This window comes from Oxyura jamaicensis, chromosome 13 (assembly GCF_011077185.1).
Source record: "Oxyura jamaicensis isolate SHBP4307 breed ruddy duck chromosome 13, BPBGC_Ojam_1.0, whole genome shotgun sequence".
NCBI lineage: Eukaryota > Metazoa > Chordata > Aves > Anseriformes > Anatidae > Oxyura > Oxyura jamaicensis.
The window spans coordinates 2,264,311-2,281,192 of NC_048905.1; the positions used below are offsets into that span (position 1 = coordinate 2,264,311).

General features: G+C 37.2%; 1 long non-coding RNA gene across 1 annotated transcript; it reads left to right on the top strand.

Moving 5' to 3' along the window:
• The first annotated feature begins 425 nt into the window (after positions 1-425).
• Positions 426-794, top strand: LOC118173775. Its single transcript, XR_004754390.1, has 2 exons — positions 426-533; positions 565-794. It is a non-coding gene; the product is annotated as an uncharacterized LOC118173775 (long non-coding RNA).
• Positions 795-16,882: the final 16,088 nt, after the last annotated feature.

A 16,882-nucleotide genomic window follows, 5' to 3' on the forward strand; every position in this document is an offset into this window, starting at 1 on the left:
TATAATGGAATAATTTGGTGGATATTTATGGGACTTCTTCCCAGTGTGAGAGTGGTAGGGGAAAAAGTGCTTGTTTAAAATGTAACAAATAGATGAAAGATGGTGAGGTCTTGAGCTAACCTGAGGCAGGGATTGACCTCCTTAATACTCAGTGAGAACGAAGTAAGATAGACACAGGCTAAGAAGAGCTTTGAACATGAAGATAAGCAGTTCATGTTTGAGGAAACAGAGGAGGAGGAAGTGCCTAAAGAAATGGCATGTACGAAAATCTGTCAAGAAAAAGATGTTTTCAGAAATTAGTGGGAAAGGTTGCATAATAACATATACTGTGTGTCATGCAGAAAAGTTCTGCAAGGATTTGGCATACTCTGCATAGGAGATAGTAGAGAGATTTGGTATTAGAAAAGAAACTGTCCCAAAGGAGTGGACAGGGTAGGGATGCTGAGATTATAGATACCTTCATGGTTTGTTTTATGGGAAAAATAAGGGAGGATGTTAGGAATGAGGGTGTTCAAGAGCTCTCTTCTAGTTATGTAGGCAATTCATGGAAGTAGCATCATAGAGGTCCAGGAGGAGAGGTCACAAATACAGCTCACTCTCTTAACCTGAACAAAGTTAGCTCTAGAGTATAGAAAAGAGTAAGAAGACATCATAGATGGAGCCTGAATTGTATTTGTGGATGTAACATTTGAGAGCACGGGACAGAAAAAGGGCATAATGCTGAGAGACTCCAGCCAAATGCTACAAGTGGACGGATATGAAAGATTAGAGTGATATAAGGAAGTAGTATCACATGAGGTGAATCAAAAAAATAAAATAAAATGCTTTAGGTTTTTTGGTTTTACACTTCTCATTTTTTCTCCTTCCTGATTATTTCACAATGTTACCATCTTTGCTTCTCAGCATTTACTTCTTGCTTAAAAATGCATCTGTTGCCTCTTAGGAGTCTACATTACTGTAATCTAGCCATGTTGTCCCTATGTTTTCCTTATTTTCTGTGTTTTATGTCACCCTGCATCACTTTAATATCTTTTTATTCTGTTTTTGGACACCAAATCCAAATTTCTTCTCCTCATTTCAGAGCTCTTCAGCATACTGTCTTCTTTTGTCTATCCTTGTGTATTCTACTGATACTTGGAGTGATGTCTGTGTTTCATTAAGTACCTTGAAGGCTTCTTTTTTGTTGTCTCACAAGCATGGAGCATCCTTCTGAGGCTGATGTATAGCTTAATCTCTTCTTTTTCTACTGCTGTTGCATATAAGCAGCACAGAAATTACCAGCTGAAAATAGCCACCTGCCTGCATATTTGTAGTAATTACGGGATGCTGGAGATAGGATATCTCCTATCATCCCATCGCAGGATACTAAAATGAAAGCTAAATAACAGTTGCAGAACTACTCAAATTTCTGCATCAAAAGCTTACTTCTTCACAGCCTTAAACCACATTCTTATTTATGTCTGTTCAAAGTGAATGTAAAATCATAATGTAAAAGGGCTATTCAAGATTGAAGTTGATGGAAAATCAGGCATGAGACAAAAAACAAAAGAAAAAAACAGCTGCCCTTACTATTAGCACTTAACAGAATCTGTCACTTTGTCAGTGACTGAAGGAAACATTTTAATGAAAAAAATCAAGGAGGTGCAAGTAGTAGGCAAATGGTAATTGAAAAATGCTTGTTTAGAGACTGACCCTTAAAGCCTCAATGAACACTGTACTAGGTTTTCTAGCTGAGCTGCGATTTTATCTCTCTCCCATCACAGTGGTGTTCGGGCATCTGTTTTGCCTAAATCCTGCAAAATAATTTACAGAGATTAAAGGGGCTTTAGCGCACCTACATTATTTACAGTATTTTATGCTTAGATCAGCTCTAACGCAAGAAGTGACTTGCCAAAAGCAACAGAGAGATCAATGGCTGAGCTTAAAAGTAAAATTCAGGAAGCCTCATTGCCAGCTTCCTCCCAACCACTAGACTGTAGTACTCCTCAAATATGTGATCAAAAGATTGTTCTAGTGCATGCCTCTGCTAGGGAAGGTGACAGGGGGACCTGAAAAAAACAGCCTACTTGGATGCCTTTAATAACTCTGAGGTGACAATTTTTTAATTGTAAGTCAAAATGAATGAGCATGTTACTTGTGATCTGTGTCGTATCTGTTTTAATTCCTGAAACATGACCTGTCAGAAGTAAAATATTTAGTGGACAGTGCAATGAAATCACTTGTTATTTATGGAGACTTATGAACTGATCAAGGAGGAGTGCTGTTGTGTGAACTGGTACTGAAATGAAGATGAAGCCTGAGCCTGCCAGCTTGTTTAGTGCCACCATCTACCACTTATCCACAAAAAGTCTCAGCACAGTGTAGGTTTAGCACTGCCATTCTCTTTTACTCCTTTACACGTAGTGTTTCCCAGTAACCAAGAATTCCGACCTAGGATCAAAGAATAAGGGATATATGAGCTTGTGAACAATTTTCTATCAGAAAATTCAATCTAGGTTCTTTTAATCAAAGTATTAATCTTTCAGACATGTATTGCAGCACTCAGAGCAAACCCCATTGCCATTGCATCTTTACAGAGTAATTCTGTGATGGCAACCTATCAGCAAAAGGTGTCTGGGAAGAGAGGCAGCATAGATAGTGAGAAGTGATTCTAAACATGATGAACTTGATTTTTTTTTTTTTTTTTTTTTTGCTTACCTCCCTCTGTGATTTTAATCCTTTGGGGAGATGCTGTGAAATAGATTTGGGCAATGCCAATCAATAAAGTAAAAATCACCCTAAAAGGTATGCTGGTATGCTATAAATGCAACAGTAAAAGATTGGATCTCTTGTACTCGAAAGTGAGCCTGAATTTGTTTTTATTTAATCAGGCTGCAAAGCTGCAAGATGGCAGTATTAAAAAAAAAAAAAAAAAAAAAAAAAAAAAAGTGCTACATTCCCTCTTTTTTAGGTGACAGAACAGTTTATTGTAGACTGATGTGATTTTATCCTGATCAACATAAGCAACGAAACCATCCAGATTCCAAGGTAGATGTCAGCTTGCTTTGGCTCTAAATTCAAGCAGAAAAGACACTGGTATCTGCTCTCAGTATTTTGAGGCCTTGATTAGGGTTTTAATCAATGTCAATGCTATCAGCAGACTCTAAAATATTTATGCCACCTCAGTGCACTAGTCTGTTCAGTGGGATGTCTTCAGCCATTTTTTAATACATTGACCTTCACAGTTGCAAGATTTTGTTTAAGTCAGGATAGGAACCCTTCTTACACGTACTTTTTCTCATGCATCATCATTTTTGGTTTTTCCAAACATATGATTCACTTAATCCTTTACCATAATTTGTCATTGAAAACATACAGGTTTCTTCAGTAAAGAGTTTTCCAAACTTTTTTCTTCTCAGGCTAAAATTATGTTGGCTCAACAAATTGATCTCTTGTCAGTGCCTTTGTCTAAGATGCATCTGCTTTTGTTATTCCTGGACATGGCGTTAATTAGATTTCTCTGAAACCTATCCTGCAGCAGATGTTTTAGGCTCTCCCTTTACCATGTATCCAAGAGGTATGAGATGAGATTTCCTAGGGACAGGGGTTGGTTGTTGTATCTCCAAGACACAATATTTTGCCATTCCAAATGTTTTGCTTTTCATAGATAAATGAAGCACAGTCCACAATTTAATGGCAACATTAAGCAATTCATCTCCATCCATTAACGTTACAGTGTGGTGATGTCCAAGGACTCTTGGTATTGAATGGGAATGATGTAGAGATTCATCTTTTTTTTTTTTTTTTTTTTTTTTTTCTCCTCTTTTGGCTTCCCTTCCTTCTGTATAGCAATAAATATTTGGGTGCTATAAAGCATTGATTACAGCCAAAAAATATAATGTCTGGGACACCAGGGCAGTATTTTCACTGCCACTTAAGTGAGTATTTCAAACGCTTAATGTGTTGCCAGCTATTTGAAGAGGCACTATTTAGAAAAGGATACTTCTATGAATGGGCCCTGCATTCAGGATGGTACAGAAGATTGCTGTCTTTCCCTCTCTCACATACAGGGAGATGCCAAATCTCTCCAACGATGAGAATGTGGAAAAATGAACTGGGACATGTTAAAGTCAGGAAAAAACTCATGCTGTTGGATTTACGTAAAATGACCTAAATAGGCAGGTTCCAATCAAATCTTTACTCCTTCCAGTCCTCAGCCCCCACCTCCCCAGGTGTGACTCGTGAGGTGTATTTAATGGCTCGGGGCCTGAGCAAGGCTTTCCCCAGAGAAGCCAGTCCCCTTCCCGCTGCCCCTGCACTGCTCCCCCCGGGCTGCGCTGCCCCGCGCTGCCTCTGTGTGGAGGGGCAGCCTGGTGCTGGCGGAGGCTGGGGGAGCGGCTGCTGTGGCGAGGAGTGGGACAGTTCATGTCCTCCATCAGGGCGGCAAGTCTCCAGACTTCGAGAAACATCCCAGGGTTGGGCTGTGCCCGCCTGTTCCTGCAGTGGCTGAAATGCAGCCTTATCCTGAGGGAAAGGACGGTGAGAGGCGGCTGCCGGCTGGGCAAGGGGAGAAGGTGCAGGCCTTGTGGCTGCGGAGAGCAGGAGCTGCTGCCGGCTGCTGTGGTGTGAAAGGGTATTGTAACTGTGGCCCAGAAAGTTATGGGAAATGCTGTTTTTTCTTCAAAATAATCAGTAGAGTGCTAAGTGTAGTTAATAATTTATTATAATTTAGATGAGGTAGTAAGGATGGGTACTATAGCTGCTGTGATTCCTGGGGAGGAAGCAGGAGAGGAGGGTCACAGTTCTGCCATGCCAGCTGTGGCTGCATGTTGGCAGAGGAGAGGGAATGTTTCTTATGGCCTGAAGCCTTGTCACGATCTAGTAGGTGGCACCAGCTCTGTCACAGGCCACTTTCCAGTTGTCCCAGCTTTGCTTTTCTGTATCTACAAAGTCCAGATGCTTCTGGCTGACTGCGCAGATGGCCAGGGTGGCTTCTGGTAGCCACTGGTCAGATCCCACAGGCCAGATGCTGTACTGCTAAATAAACACCTGTTTACTGCTAAATGAAATAGGGACCCTGAGATCAACTGGCACTGATCATCACAGTCTCTGATAGTATATTCTTCAGGCATCTTATTAGCTGCATATCCCAACTCCATTCCTCAAACCGTACTCATTCCCTCTTGTAGAGAGTAGAAGCTACCAACAACTGGGTTTTGAATATAATCTCTTGTAAGGCTGATTTAGGAGTTCTGACATAATGATTCATAAAATCATCTATGATCACTAATAGAGGATTTGAAGTTGGCTCTCCAGACTCTTCTCCTATTGACCTCCCCCTAGCCCTCCATGTCGGTATCTTGGTTGTTTTCAAGTAACACAAACTCCTTTTTCAAGGGCTTTCTGTACTTTATTCTGTGCTCACGTGTACTTTGCAATAAGGACCCATAGAAATATTTGTTGCTTAGGGTACTATATTTTCTGTATGTTTAGTGATAATTGCTTTCATGTTTTGCTATTTAAATATTGGGACTTAGTTTTTGTGTGAATGCTTGTAATAATTCTTGGGCAAGTATGAGTGGTGATGCATGAATTTTACCCAAATGTGTTTTATATGTCTCGGTTCTCCACAAAAGAGGTAGAACCAGTATGGTTTGGGCAAATTAACTAGGATGAGCTGAAAAACAAATACTTGAAAACAGGTCCAGTAAAGCTATGAACACAGAGAACACATACAGAAACCATTGCCTGAACCTTACCTCCTTATGACCAGAAAGCAGAGGTACATCTGCTTAAAAGCCACAAAAGAAAATATTTTGTCAAATAAAAACTAAACCCAGAAAAATGTACTGAAATCACCGTGGAAGTATTTTACTATGACCAGTTCTTGGGCTATAAAAGAAAAGAAAGGGTTAAAACTTGGTTTATCTGGTTTTGTAAAAAATCACTTGCTTCTCTTTCAGAATAAGCACTTCCGTCCTAACTTCTTCTGGACCTTTCTCTTGCTTCAGAGATAAGGTAAGAAAACAAATTCCTTAATAATTCTTCTGCCTGATTTTATATTCTCTCTTGATGTAGAATAATACAGGCTTCTCCTGGGAAGCTTGGTGTTTGTACTAAAAAAAAAAAAAGTACTGAACGGTGCAAGTGCTTCCCATAGCTGTAATAGATCTATTGTTCATGATTTCAGTACAACAAAATCTGGGGGAGCTTTCTGTAATATCTAATGCTAGTTCTCTGTTGAGGCATTAGGAAAGATTCTGTGGAATCTTACTGGTTTGTTCTGGTCAATATTGGGGCTGTTTTGTTTTAGTTTCTTTGCAGCAGTGCAGAAACCTGATAGGTAGGTACAGTCATAAAATGTATGTTGCAGGGTATGTTTATCAGGAATGTAAAGGTTGTAGGGTTTTGGCAGCTAGAGCCCCTGCTTTACTGCTACTGTGAAGATTGAGATTTTTCTTTTCATGTTTGGTAAAGCAGTCCTGGAAAGCCTTGGGACATAAGGACAGAGGGTTCCAGAGGAGAGATGATTTGCACTAGACACAATGATGCAATTTGGCTCTTTGATATGTAAAAATAAGGTTATGTTTAATAGGTGGTAATAAGGTTATTTCACCACTTTCTGCCTTTTTTCATAAAGCACATGAGACAAAGCAAAAGTTTTTCATTTCTAGAGAAGGCAATGATGTGAATAATGCCTCAAAAGCACTTCTTTTTAGGGCAACATTTCTTTTTTATTTTATTTCTTCTGTTTGTTGGAAGAGTGCAAAGAAAGCAAAAGAGAAAGTTGGGGTTTGGGAGGAGAGGAAGAGACAGCAATAAACATTATTCTATTTACACTTAAAAATGTCACAAAATTGCCAATCTTAACCTATTGCTGTGGCATTCTGGTACTGCAGACATTTCTTTTCTTTCATGATAATGAAAATGAAAAACTATTTCACCTTGAAAACGTTACTTCTGCAGAGGGATTTCAACCATAGTGAATTTGTCCAGAAACCACCAAGCGTTGAGATGAATAAAAGACTTGACAGCTGTACATTGATAAGCTCTAGTGCCCTATTTTCCCATGTTCCTACCTGCCTTATATTGTGTGAGCAGGCTATGCCACTTGTATGATTATTGCTACATTTATAGTGTGGTCTACCCAGAATCACGTATAATGGATCACAAGGAAAAATACATAGTTTGGAGGGTCTTAAAAATAAAAATAAAAATCTACTATCAGTTGGCATACATGTCTACTTGAACCATTTCAAATTATCTCAAGAAATTATTTTTTTAACTACTCTCTCTGTCCTGGAAGAAAGGAAAATTTGATAAAATATACTTTGTTTCCAACTAGCTCTTACACCAGACCCTACAGCAGAAAATAAACTTTAAAGAAGTACACTGTGCTATATAATTTATTAGTTTACAAGTTGCCTACACCATACTAAATCTTCTGCATAACATATTTATTAGCGATACAAATGTTTTTTGAATTTCAATGCCAGCATTGTAAGATGTGAAAGCTGATCTTATTGGTGTCATCTCATACACGGTGAAGTATGATATTGCTAGATACAATGTTAGAGTTGCAAAGTCAAGCAGAAATTAAGAAGCTACAGGAGTAAAACAGATCTTTGCATGTATTTATTGTGAGGTAATCACTCTGAAACATACAATTACTTCTGAAGCTTCTTAGCATAAAACTAGCAGATGTATTTCAACATCAGTAGTGATGTGCTTTTTCCCATCACTTCGCTCTCGGAACAGTGTGACTTGTACGAGCATGATACTGTTTTGACTGATACTAAATAAATGAAAAAACAAAAATGAGGGGAGGCTGATAAGAAAGAACAGTTTGATCCAAATAGTTGGAACTGAGCAAAACTATAAACATCAGTCCCCAGTCTTGTGTGGAAAAAAACATTACGTTGGGCATGGCATTGTACGTACTGTGGGATTTGTAAGTTAATGATGGAATTGGGCCCATCACCTGCCTCATAGATATAGCTGTTGTGTTCTGTTAGGCTGTAGGATGTTCCATGATGAACATAGTATTATACCTGATACAAATGGACATGCGAAAGCCTTTCCTTTAACACTGAAAGAAACTGGTAGGGACAGCCTGATCTTTTTCTGTAGGAGATCCCGAGACTCTCACTTGCAGGAACTTTTAAAAATTTTTGTAAAAATTTCTAAATTCTATCAATTTTGAGGAAAAGAGAAAATCCTTATTTTATTAGTTTTTGTTAATGGTTAGTAGATAATTACTTCAGGAATTATCAGTCACTTCCTAATGGAGAAGTAGGAAGGTATGTAGCTACTTAGCTTCTAATAGTAAAAGAAAAATTCACAACGGAAGAAGTGCAAATGCTATAGACTGGTGCTATAGAAAATTTAAGAGCTGTTGAAGTTCTTACAACAGTTTGAAAAGCAGTTTTGTAATAATGGTTGTGGCTGTCTGAATTATCAGCAGTGGGATAATTGAAGGGATTGATAACAACTTGGCAACCACTTCTGCATCCCCTTAAGCTTTGGTCCTAGAAGTCTAATTTTGTACGTTAGGATTAAGTCCTAGAATATATAGATTTAGATTCAACAGTGAATTCTGATCACAACACATCAGGTTGTACAAAGTTCTGCAAAGATACTTAGTTTCTTTGACTTCTTAATGAGAACAATTACCCTCTCTCCTCTCCAACAAACACTTAAAATCCAAGTCTAATGTAAATGGCTGACATCCACTGTGTTTAGAAAATTTCTGACGTACCATGCTCTTTTGTCAATGGCAGTGACAGTTTGGGGAGAAGATTCTTGTCAGCATAGATGTCATCTCATGTTCTGAAGTGGGTTGACAAAAGAATTCTCTTTAAAACACAAGTTAAGGTTGCTGATTGGGATGTTGCCTCACCTAGTATATACTTAGATGGGCTGAGAGGATATACAGATACTTTGAGCTGAACACGTTCGTTTGGTTTTGTTACTTCCATGTATTCACATTACACAGCCACAAAATAATTGGACTATAGTTACACAAGGAATGAGGGATTGCTTTTAGAAGAGGATTACAGAGGAGAGATGTATGCTGTGGTAGACTATGCTGCAGCATGTCTGGAGAAGAGTATTGCTTTAAGGTGGAGATGAAAACTGGAAGTTAATTCCTGGTAAGGGAGAGACTTTGGGGTTTGCCAGTATGTGCCTGTCATTGAATGCTGGGCTGAGCACAGATATTTCTCATCTTTATATGAGAAAGGCGAGACAGGACGAAAAAAAACAACCTATTCAGATCACTCAGGCCCTCAAATTCTAGTGAGTTTCAAGGTGATTTTTGTACCTACACCTATTAGGAGTCATCTTTTACCTATGAGAATTGGTAGGTACTCTTTGGGGTCTCCTAAATGGAACATTGTGCATTTAAAATAGAGATAATTCCCAGAAAACATTGTGTGTGTGTATTTTGTTGTTGTTGTTTGTTTTGTTTTGTTTTTCTGTAGTGTTAAAAGTGATTCCAAACTCCTGATACAAGGATGGTATAAGCCACTGGGGGAACACTGCCATGGTGATGCCTCTGGAAGCTGCTGCTTCTCAGCTTGTTCAGTACCTGGGTTAAAAACAGCCCCCAGATAATATAAGTACATTACCTAATGTGATTCAGAGTAAACAATTTTTGTATTGATGGCTTTCTTCCCGTATTAATGAAAACACAATTCACCACTCTGAATGGGCACATCGCTTAAATTACACATGGGCACATCACTTAAATTACACTGGAACTGCTGGTGCAGAGGCAGTTTGTTAATAAAGTAAAACTATGGTGTGTTGATGACATTCATATTTGTGTTAACAGTAATTTCTTCATTAGCAGCTGTTGTATTGTATTAGCAAGAAGTGAACTAGCCAGTTGATGTTTTGGTAAGATTTATGTGCTAGAACTTGTCTGGTATGTTAGAAAAAAATTTGAGAGCAATCTGCTTTTCAGTAAGTACGTTAATGTCCAAAGGATAAACAGAAGACTGGTATGTCTATTTTGACTTGTATGTCCATGGCAATTTGGAATTTCAGCTTCTTTCCTGGCTTAGCTCTGTGATATGAGAAAAATGCTTCAGCTCTTTTCTTCAAGAGATCTTCAGATCTCTTAAAGGTCTGTGGGATTTGAGTGTTTTTGTCCTGTAGCCATTTCTTCAAAAAATCCTACCCAAATATATGTAAATGGTTTGCACTTTCTCTTAGATTATTTATTTATTTATTCTCATCAATGAAAGAAGTAAGAATTTGGTCTGTTAATTGGAAAACTTCCTGTAATTGGGAATTGTTGCTGATACAGCAGTGGTGAAAAGCACTAGAATGAGTATTGTGTAGAACTTGGCCATGGTGAAAACATTCCAGGGGTCAAAACAAAAACTTACAAAAGAAACCTACAAGCAAGCAGACAAAGAAAAGTTTAAACTTGGACTTGAGAAAAGTGTGTATTTACAGGATAGGAAGTTTAAAAATAACTAAAGCACTGCAATCGCACAAAGATTCTGTGGAAGTTACATTATGAACGTAAAGAAAATAACTACCAAGTGTTTGATAAGCTGACTGGTCTTCTGAAGAATTATTTGCTCAATTACAGTTGGACTTGGCATTCTGTGATCTTTTTCTGATATGGTATGTTTTTGTTTGTCTGCGAGGCTGCTAAGTATAAGGTATCAATAGTGACTTTTCCAGAGAAAAGTCTTTTAGGGAGTACATAATACCAGTCTTTGGGGGAGAGCGTAAGTTGACTTTTATTTTTTCTGAAACTAAATAGGGGTTATTATGTAAACCCAAATTCACTAGTGCCATTTAATAGTATTGGCACAGGGTCTTGTATTTGCGTTCAGTCAAGTTTGCATGACTGACAATACAATTAGGCAAAATATGCATCTAAACTGTATGCAAATTAACCTTAGTCAGAAAGTATTGATGCAGTAGAATTGTCAGCAGATACTTTTTTGTTGAGCCGAATAACGTCTGTCTCTTTGCAAGTGTCTGTGGAAGAAAAACATGAAGCCTTGAAAAAATGGGGTGCCCATTATTTCTGGAGACGTTGAGGTCTAATGGAGCACTCCCCTGGGCAAATGAGCACATTTCAGTGAAGCAATAAATGTGGATGTTTAAGTATTAGAACAAATGAATATTAGGGAAAATTAGGCTATAAATAGGAGAGAAACTGAGGAATGTTACTGCAGAGTATAACTGAGCATGCACTCTTCCCTTCCTCTCTTCCTGGCAAGTCATTCATACAAACTGCTTTTATGATTTTTAAGACATCTCATGCACTCTTTGCAGCTGAATTTAATATTTATTACCAAGTATAAACATAGTTTTGGCTTATAAGGTGAATCTCATCCACATCTTTCCCTGCGTTATTCCACTTTTCTGTAATGTAGCTGTACCTACATGTTCTAAGTGGAAAAGCAGATGAATTCTTCTGTCACTAAACTCTTTGTTCCAAAACACTAGGAATTCAATATGTCTCGGAAAAGATGCATCTGTCATGTCTCCTTATATTATTATGAGATTTGCTTTGCTGATTGCTTATTGCATTCTGTACCTTAGTCTATATTGCAGCTTTGAGGTCTCCTTAGAGCATTTGTGCTCTCTGGGCTAGGATGCCTCAAGGATAAATCTCCATTTAATGAGAGTCTTTCTATTTTATCCCGTTGTTATACATGCAATATAGTAAAGATTTTTTTTTTTTTCCAGTGGTGCTTTTTAAAGCTCTTTACTTGCCCTCTTAAACTAATGTGATTAAGAGCAACTCCAAGAGGTTCTCCAAGGTAGGCTAGAGAAGGCAACAGCTTGTTGGCAACTCATTTTTTTTTTTCTGTGTATTTCCATTGTTATGGAGATAGAGAACCAATGGAAAATGCATGCTCTAACAAAATATTCCTGTTATTAAAGTGATAGCTGGGATTTCCTTCTCCATTTCATTTAGAGTCTAATGAGAATTAAGTACTTATTTCTTCTATGCATTTCCGAAAATTCCAGTGTTAGATCTGGGGGTCTTGCCTTAGGTGCACATATCATTTATGTGCATCTAACACGACAAGCTGTGTATTGGGTAAATAAATAAAATTTAATATATTATGCTACATGCATCTTGAAATGTTGCAAATAATTTCTTTGTAATTCTGCAATGAATGTGATTTCTATACAGTGCACTTTCATTTATTTATTTTTTAGATTGTGAGTAATATATTTTGGAATGTTGCTATGAAACCTTAGGAGTTAATTAGTTGAGATAGTTGGATTATTTTTGCTTATCTTTATTCAGCTGGGATTACATACAATTTGAATGTAGCACCATGGTATGAGTCTGCTTCAGATACAGTCAATTATATAAGTCTATCAACAGCTATTTTATTATGGGAACAACTGAGACAGAAGGCTTGTGTTCTGTGATTAATGTAGATTAGAAAGAGGTCACCCTGACATACATAATTAGTTTCAGAATTTTAAATTAATAGGTAGTGTGCCCCTAAGGCATCCATACATTCAGGCTGAGGCTGCAGGATATCTGGTCCAGTTCCTGTCTGCTTTTGTCAGCAATGACATGGCTTAATGCTTGTATAATGGCATAAGATATTATGGCAGGGCTAAATCACTCTAAAAACAAAATTTGCATAATACTTTGGTCATACCACATATATTTCCCTTTAGAAACATTTGCACTGTTAAATTATTATGCAGATTACCAGTAGATCGTTGACTCAACCTGATATGTCTTCAGGTGCTGTATAAGAGCTAAGCAGATGTTTAAATAAGTTTCTGAAAGCAGTTAATTGAAAAGATATAAAGGTGTATGAAATTGCTAGTCTGTCTTGTTAAATGAACAGTACTAACTCAAAATGACTGAACTGAAGGTGAACTGAAAGGCTTTATTACCTGTCAAGACCTGAATCACAGCACAGAATCCAGACTTCTGCCCCAAACTGGAGAAAACCAAAGCTGAGAGTCAAGTTTCTGAGGAATTTGACTGATAACTCCATCTCTCACAAAGGACCTATCTTTTATGGGTTCTGACTGCCACTGAAGAGAGGTCAGTGTAGGCTGGACCACTCATTCCTCCCTTCTTGATCTACAGGCTATGCCGGTTTACTGAGTTTGTTGAATCAGTTTACTGAGTTTGTTCTGAGATGTGTTGAGTTCCAGTTTAATTTGAATCAAGTTGTAAATTAGAGCAGAATTACCATCTTCTGGAGCATCTCAGTAGCACTTGAAATTTGATACCATTTGACAGTTTTCAATTAGTTGAATAAAACTATAGTTTATTCAGGTGTGAAGCTAGGGAACAGACAGCAAAATAATTCTTCATGTCTCAGAAACAAAGAAAATCAGTTGAAACTAATGAAAAGTACTAGTGAAAGGAAACATAGGAGGACAGGATTTTCAGTGGTATGGGTGTTTTGTATATTTGTTTGTTCTGTTGACAATAGATAGTAATCACATCATCATTCATACTTATTAAAAAAAAAAAGTCTCAAGAAATAACTTTCTACCTTATAGCAAGCTTTAGTTCTAGTGCAAATTATAGGTAGTTTATTTCAAATTCTTAGACCTTTTAAATAAGTGTGTAGTTGTTGTATAGCATCCTAAAACATCAAAAGCCTAGAAGTCTGCAGATGATAACTGAGTATTATTTAGTTATTGTCTTTTCATTTCCCTTAAAACAGCATTATAAGTAGTCAATCAGTGGCTCGTAGTTAAATAAGCAGAACATGTTCCAGACAGACCCACAAGTATTCAGCCTTTTAATTTTTTTGTTCTTTAGAGATAATGTTGTTGAAATAAAATGTCACCGAGTAATGGTTTCCTGCTGCCACAAAAATGCCATAGTAAAACCAATTATTTATTTTATAATTATCTGTTTTATGGAAAATAAATACTGGAGCAATCCCAAAATGTTTATTTCCAAAGTAGAAGACGTTGATCCAGTGGCAGCCTTCCATTATGATGTATTTACTTCCATTATTTTGCCAAATGATTGATGGGTTGCAAATTGAATCATTTTTTCCTATGGGAACTGATGCAGTTGAGTGATTTTCACATAACACTGGTTTTGTTGAATTCCTGTCTGTCCTTCTCTGTGGCCAATTCAAACTGCCTTCCTTGTTTACAGAACGGATCAAAAAGCACTTGATTTCCTGTCTGTCTATGACGATTTCTCTTAATGTTTTGCAGAACTTTTTACATGCTTCATTCTTTCTCCATGTCTTCACATAGTATGTTGATGAGAAGAGTGGAGGAGTTCCTTTTTTGCTGTTAATGAACCCTTTATTTGAAATTCTACATAGTGGCAATGTCCTGGCAACGTTATTATACAGGGCTCCCACAGAAAAATAACTTTCATCCCTTGTGGCTCCTCAATTCCACGGATGAGGGCATGTAAGAGGACCACAAAAGAAAATGGAAGAACAAAGCAAGTTATCTATTAATGAAAAGCCTGAAAAAAGCTACAGTCAGGACACAGGCAGAAGCACCTGGTAAATATTCCTATAAAATGACTGGAGCTCTAAAAATGCAAATATTAATTTCCGTTTTATGTGCTTTGAAAAGGTGCATAGTAATAGAACTCTGAATATATTAGATGAAATTATAGAGAGATCTTTATATAATATTTTCCTGAAGACAATTTTTGAAAAGTTTTGCAATGTGATCCAAAAACAGCACATAGTTTTCTTCTCTCTTACAACCTGAGAGTATGTAGAGGCAACTAAGTCACTTCTTCCAAATTGGGATAGAATGAAGAAATAAAATAAAAAAATCATGTCAGAATTTCACCAATTCAGACTTCTACTGACTTGGTCAGTTTAATTCAACTTTTTTTCTGTTCTTCATTAGGGAAATGTAGAAGACTATCTGGATTTTAGTTTTTCCAAGTTTCTATCTCTGAAACTGGAAGTATTCTTACTGTGTTGAAGTTTGATATATCAGACTCGCAGAAAAACAGAGGATGCAGGATGGGAGAGAGGGGATAAACAGTACAAAGCCTTATACCTTACAGATTTGCAAGGATAAATAATGTCTTTTACATAGAATCATAGAATATCCCCAGCTGAAAAACCTTTTTGTAACATCTAGCCTGAACCTCCCCTGTCACAGCTTGATGCCACCATACCAACATTTCCCAACATTACTTTTCTCTTCTGCCTGCTAGACACCAAGAATTCTCTGCTGTTTTTTTTTTTTTTTTTTTTTTAATGAAAAAAATGTATAGGAAATCTTTTATAAAACAATGAAAAATTCTAAAGGGCAATAGCTCTTCTTAATATACCAACGGTATTGCAGTAATAGGAAAAAAGGCTTCATTTTTCAGCATCACTGCTGTAGGTTTGTGTTTTTAATTTCAGTCACAATTTCCTGCTGTTGCAAACATGCCATATAATCTACAGGGATCTGGGGAATTAATTAGGTACATTTCATTTCTCCTCTAACTAATCCCCTCAATTCTCTTAGTTTAGGGAGCTGAACACACCAATGACTGATAAGCCACCAGGGCCCTATTTACTTTACAGAAGGTTCTGCTTATCCCAGTGAGATGTTGGTTTGTGCTTAAATTTTCTCCACTTAGTCCTTGGGATGGTGGCATTTGAATGTGACCCTTGAAATCAAAAGTATTATTGCAGTTGGAAAAAGCAAATGGGAGTAGATTAGTACAAAGAACAACCACTGTAGTTTAACAATAAACCTTTTTTGTAGCTGAGTTATTTTCTGCTTAGAGTGCCTGAGAGAGGATATAAAATATCATTTAAGATAAGCAGCATGAACTGTGCCTATTTCAGTTAAAAAAAATATTAATTACAATGAATTATCCTCATGTTTTCTGGACATTGTTTTATTTGATTAAATTGACTTGTTTTCAGTCTGATTTTAAACTACTCTTTAGTAGCTGATTGTCTTTCATTATCAGAAAATTGAAAAATCGTACGTATCTAATGTTATTGATACCATTGAGCCTGCACCTGGATGCGAGTTGTGTTGCAGCATCTCTCTCTTTTGAGCATACCAAAAAGGTTAGCAGCAGGCTCTCATTTGCTTCTGCTCAGTGAGTCTGTAAGGCAAAGAAAGAAAGAGTGAGATATTTTTGGATGGACACTAAGTGGAGGCAGTGGCAAATTTTATCAGGTTCCCCAGGGGCAGTTGGTTGCAAACTGAAACTATTTGAGGGCTAGCTGGTTGAATAATCCCATTATTTTTGCTGAGCGTTGACTTGCTGTGTATGCATTTTAACCATTTCAGGACAGGAATTATCAGGGAATGTGTGTAAAGAACCTGTAAATCACCTGAGGGTTTTTCAAAATTGTTTTTTAGTTCTTCTAGTTTTGAAGGGCTACAAAAGAAAGAAAATGGACAGAAAAACATTTTCATCTTTTGTTGATTTATGATGATACGAACAAGCACATAATGCATCCTGGCTTTTCTTGATTGTTCTGCAGCTGTAGGGTGACTATAGAACATAACAGGAAAAGGCCAAATCACCTTGTCAGTACAGACCCTCACGTCTTACCATCACAGGTTCCATATCCATCTCAGGTCAACACAGTGGTGTCTTTCACAGTCATTTATTTATTTGTTTCCTTTTTGCATCAGTTACATTATTTATTAGGACAAAATCCCATCTACGCCAATGGAAATATATATTGATTTAAGATGCGCGCCTTGTGTTTAGGAAGACGATGTTTACAGTAATTTACCTAAGCCATTTCTTCCCAAGACTTTGCCACTACAGTTGTGAAGTGCTGAGTTACCCTGGAATAGCTCCGGAACATTAATTTATTGACTTTGATCATTACAATCAAAATGACTTTTTTTTTTTTTTTTTTCAAAAGTGTTAGCTTCAAATTAGGTTCTTAGAGAAGGCACGCCTTAAAAAAAGAGGAAAAAAAAG